At 43.2% G+C, this 5,347-nt stretch overlaps 1 protein-coding gene and 1 long non-coding RNA gene across 2 annotated transcripts in view; both read right to left on the reverse strand.

Moving 5' to 3' along the window:
- Window positions 1-4,937, reverse strand: part of LOC108800112 (heat-stable enterotoxin receptor-like) — a 43,721-nt gene extending 38,784 nt beyond the window's left edge. Inside the window, exon 1 of the mRNA XM_018572058.1 lies at window positions 4,913-4,937. The gene's annotated coding sequence lies outside the window, so the exon portion shown is untranslated. The remainder of the gene's footprint in view (window positions 1-4,912) is intronic.
- Window positions 4,938-4,942: 5 nt separating this feature from the next.
- Window positions 4,943-5,347, reverse strand: part of LOC108800113 — a 24,002-nt gene continuing 23,597 nt past the window's right edge. The window contains exon 3 of the long non-coding RNA XR_001942073.1: window positions 4,943-5,027. This is a non-coding gene — a long non-coding RNA (uncharacterized LOC108800113). The remainder of the gene's footprint in view (window positions 5,028-5,347) is intronic.

Below are 5,347 nucleotides of genomic sequence, written 5' to 3' on the forward strand. Positions count from 1 at the left end.
ATACATTTTGTGCCCCCCCCCCCCCCTAGCTCTTGCAATGCCCAATGCCCGCCCTGCCCACCTATAACCGTTACCATTCTGCATTACTGTAAAGAGGTATAGAGCACTACAACTTCCAGCAATACTCTCTACAAAAATGCAGAATGGTAACAGATTTAGAGAACTACAACTCCCAGCAATACTCTCTAAAGAAATGCAGAATGGTAATGGATATAGAGAACTACTACTCCCAGCAATACTCTCTACAGAAATGCAGAATGGTAACGGCTATAGGGGACTACAACTCCCAGCAATACTCACAACAAAAATGCTGAAAAGTAATCGCTATCAGGCACTACAGCTTCCAGCAATACTCTCTACAGAAATGCAGAAAAGTAACGGCTATAGGGGACTATAACTTCCAGCAATACTCTCTAAAGAAATGCAGAATGGTAACGAATATAGAGAAGAGAACTACAACTCCCAGCAATACTCTCTACAGAAACGCAGAATAGTAACGACTATAGGGGACTACTACTCCCAGCAATACTCTCTACAGAAACGCAGAATAGTAACAGCTATAGGAGACTACAACTTCCAGCAATACCTTCTACAGAAACAAAGAATAATTCCATCAGTTATAGAGGTCTACAAAACATGTCATAGAACTTACAGAAGATAAAAGCTTCACCTCACCTCCTCTGCGGCGGGAACACCATGTAGCTGAGAGAGGCGGCGAGCTGTGTAATCAGGAAGCTGCTTGCTGGGTCCTCCCAGCTGAGGCCCCAGCGCTGCCTCGGGGTTTGCTTGTAGGCTGCTCTGCCTCACTGCCGTGCGGCCGTTTGGAGGTGCGGCCAAACGGACGGTTGGCAGCCGGCCCCTCACCATCTTTTGTCCTACCTTGCCTGGGTCAGTTCCACCCCTGAATACTGGTACATATCCAATGGTGTCTTACAATGTGGGATAGAAAGAGAATGGACAGTGTTTTTGCTGTAGTTAACTTAGTCTTGAAGGACAACATGTGTAATTTCAGTCCACAGTAGAAACATAGGCCCAAGGACTGTCTTTTCTGTTTTTCTACTTCTGTCAAGTGGCGACGATTGACTTCCATAGGCTTTACCGGTTCTAAGGGTTTAACATAAGTCTCAGGTTAAGGCTCAGGGGGGTTTTGAAAACAAGGTGCCAAATTAATATAGAGGACGAGGTAGTTTTAGACTCCATGCCACCGGCAGGACGAGGGGGGAAACTGCCGCCGCTTCAGCATCGGTGATAATCCGTTCAGTTCTCCCTTTCTTCTCTTCTCCTCAGCCGCTCTGTAGCTGCAGCGGCTGAGGAGGAGGGAGAATCAGTTCCGCTGTCTGCCCATCACTCCGACTCCTCTGGCCACCTGCATCTTCCTCCACCCACATTAGCTGCCATAGGCTGGGAGGAAGACTGCAGAGCTACAATTGACCGGCTGGCAGGACAGCACAGGACCTGAAGGGAGGCTTCACGTCGGGCATAAAGGAAGAGGGCACCTGAATCACATCACCTATGTGCACTGTAAGTCCCTGTGTTTTCTGCCTTAAACCGCTGACCTCTGTACTGTGTGTTATATTGCTAACCTTTGTACTGCTGACCTCTGTATTGTGCATTACATTACTGACTTCTGAACTCTGTACTGCTGACCTCTGTACTGTAGGTTACATTACTGACTTCTGTACTGCTGACCTCTGTACTCTGCATTATATTACTGACCTCTGTACTGTTGACCTCTGTACTGTATGTTATATTACTGACCTCTGTACTGCTGACCTCTGTTCTGTGCATTACATTACTTACCTCTGCACTGTGCATTACAATTCTGACCTCTGTACTGCTGACCTGTGTACTATGCATTGTACTGCTGACCTCTGAAGTGTGCATCATACTGCTGACCTGTGTACTGTGCATCATACTGCTGACGTCTGTACTGTGCGTTACATTACTGACCTCTGTACTGTGCATCATACTGCTGACCTCTGTACTGTGCATCATACCAGTGACTTCTGTACTGTGCATCACACCACTGGCCTCTGTACTGTATGTTGTTACTGATCTACATGATGCTGCTGACTTGGCGGAGTTAATGCTGGGGCATGGTAGGGGTTAGGTGGGACAACTGGTGGTGAGTAACTTTTTTTTTTTTTACTTTTCAAAGTATTTTATTGGTTTTTAACAATTTTCCAAAAGAAACGTAACATCAAACATAAATGTTCATACATACATACATTAATAGCTTATGCGCAAACAGTGAAGTTGTTGCATAAAACGGAGCTAACAATCTCGAGACGGCCACTGAAGAAACTAGTGGGTAGGTGTGTAGAGATTCACATATGGCATCTTTAAGTGAGTAACTTTTAAGGCCTGGCTAGTAGCTCTGGACTTGAAATGTTTAGACCTGTTATATGGAGTTATACTTCACAGAGTTCTGGCCCCAAGGAGTTGGCAAAATTATTCAAGCACTTTCTTCAAGCTTGGCTCCAGTGTGAAAGGTGGTAAACAATAATGTACAAGACCTAATTTGATATTTGTGGAGGAGATAGCCCTGAGGAAGAGGTGGAAGTGGGAGAGCAGAAAAGTCCTGTAAGAGGTAGTAGGTTGTCAAGGAGCAGGGGATTTCAGAGCATGAAGCATACATCAAAAGTAATCTGGTGGTCCAGGCGCTCAGGCACAGCAGCAGGTTGATGTTACCTCTGCCACCCTTTTCAGTGTTTCCTCCTGTTTCCTCAGTTGCTGCATCTCCCCTCACTACTCCACATTCCCCTGGGGCCTTGGTAAGTATTTCTGGTGCATTCAATAAGAGAGAGGAAAGGTCTGCTAATGGGTGCAGAAGTCTGTCATTTAGGGAGACAGACAGAAGACTGTGAAGCAAAGACTGGAATCTCAGACCTTACCAGCACCCACCCACCATCTCTAGAAGCAACCTTATCCACTAGGTTTCTCTTCCCCAGTAATTGGAGTGGGAAAAAAACATCTCCTGCCTTGTGGATACCTAGCTACCTTTTTTTTTTTTTAGAAGGCTTTCCATGACCTCTATAATCACGTGTAGTAAAAGGTGCCCTTGTGACTGGACCAAGCTGTCAGCAGCATGATAAACATGACCACCGACACCTGGTCAAGCAAGAACGTGCAGGGATGCAGCAAGGGGGACTACCCTCTTGTCCTTATCCTGTATGCCCTATTCCTGGGACCCCCCCCCCTCTGTCATCACTAGGCCCTCCCAATTACCCCAAGGCCCATATAACCTCTCCAGCCATACACTGCCATGCAGTGTCTCATCTCCTCTGCCTGAGGGACAGAAGCCACACTGGGCAAGAGCTGTTGGAAGCTCTTCAGGCCCATGTTGAGAGTTGAGTAACCCTTTGCCACCTGCATCCAGGAAAGGTATTGTATATTAAAGGCACAAACTTGCTGGCCACTCTTTGTCTGGGGAGATTCACACATATGCCTTGCCTGGCCCTAATCTTCAACTTGGAGGTCCAGCACTTTTCTGGGCAATTCCGCAAAATTATAAGACCTGCTACACCAGATCTGGAGGGTTTGCAGACAATTTCACTATTTTCACCTGGCCATGGCTTGCCTGACAGAAATGCAGGAAATACAGCAACTAAACCAGCTGCCCACCAATAGATTAGTTTGGGACACACCAACATGCTGCAATGCGCACCAGGAACAAGCCATTGACTACCTTTGTGACTACAGAATGAAGACTAGCTCTGGGGAAATTGAACTCCTTTCCCCCCAGCAGTGGCTGCTGATCCAGGACGCCTACTTCATTTTGTTCCCTACTTAAGAGGATACAAAAACGGTGAGCCATGAGTAAGCAGGAAAAAGTGACACCATCCCCTTAGCGTTCATACTAGAACACATATTAGCAACACTAATTGTAAACATAAAAATATATAATTCCATTGTCAAAGATTCGCTGCCAAAGTATGCTGTTGATGAGGGTGTCCCCGAAAACTGTACTGTTCTGTAAAACCGCTTTAAGGTATCCTCCATACCTGTACTTTAACAAATGTGGGAGGTATACCCACAAATGTGGGAGGTCCATGGGTGGAAATTTTTTGTGTGCTAAAAATTATATGAATGTATTATTTTTACTGAAAATATAGATTTGATAGACCGTGTCACAACTATCATGCTACATCAAAAAATTGCAACTACTATATTTTTATTCCAAAGGTACTCTGCTTTAAGAAATTATATATTGTTCTGAGAGTTGCAAGTACATTTTTATGTAAAAAATTTGCATTTAAGCATGTGCTTGAAAAATATTATAGTTTGGGAGAACTCATTTTCTTGCCAATAAGAGGCTTAATTAAGGCTTATCAAAATTTGGCCAATTCACTCATCACCACTGATCAGATATTCCTGGCACTGGCTTTATCTAGGGTAAATATTAATCCTCCCCGGAAACCAAATTTCAGATTTTCAGTTCTTGCCCCAAGACTGGTTCACCAGGGCATGTCTACAGATGTCACATAGTATCCATGTATATGGAGTCTTTTCTGGTGATTAGGAAATGATCAGGCAACAATCAAAGTCTATGGGTAAGGGTAACATGTGACTTCTAACTACCTTATTTCTCTCCTGTAGGATGAAAAGCTACCTTATTTCTCTCCTTTAGGATGAAAAGCTGAGGGTTTTAAATTAGAACAGGTTCTTAGCAAAAGGAAAGAGTTGATCTCTATTTGTAGAAATTATATAAAACTATGCATGCAACCTGTCACAACCCCTTTAATCCTTCTTATGGTTTGTGCGCTTTTTTATTTACAAACATGTTTTCATCATATATCTAGGTTTTGTGATAACTGATTTGACAAAAATAATCAGGTGTGCCAGTTCTGTCCTTCCTCTATAACCATTCCTTCTGTATAAAGTGCTCTTTAGATGGGTTGCTGTGACTTACCACTTGGTTACTGTTTGAACTGTTTGACAACTCGCTAAAATTGGATTGAGGCAATGTTAGCACCAACACATTTCTCATATATGGTGGAGAGCTGTTATTTTCATAGTAAATGGGGCTGTGGGAAGAAAAAAAAATTATTGTCAAGACTGAATAATGCCCAAGCTTTTTTACCTACACTGATTTCCGATAATTTGTTCTTTAGATGATTTGTAAAGAATACTATTTCACTTCATTATTTGAAAGTTATCCAAGTTACATAAATTTATATTTGAGCTTTAAATTAAAATAACAGTGGATGTTCACTGAGCACATATTTTGATATATTACTCCAGTGTTTAGTTTAAGCACCTGAAGACTGGGGTGTTAAACCACCCTCCTGTCTATTTTTTTTAGAATTCAGCGCTGAGGTACTTTGACTGACATTTATTAAGTAAT

This window comes from Nanorana parkeri, unplaced genomic scaffold (genome assembly GCF_000935625.1).
Source record: "Nanorana parkeri isolate BGI_ZX_2015 unplaced genomic scaffold, ASM93562v1 scaffold1920, whole genome shotgun sequence".
Lineage (NCBI taxonomy): Eukaryota > Metazoa > Chordata > Amphibia > Anura > Dicroglossidae > Nanorana > Nanorana parkeri.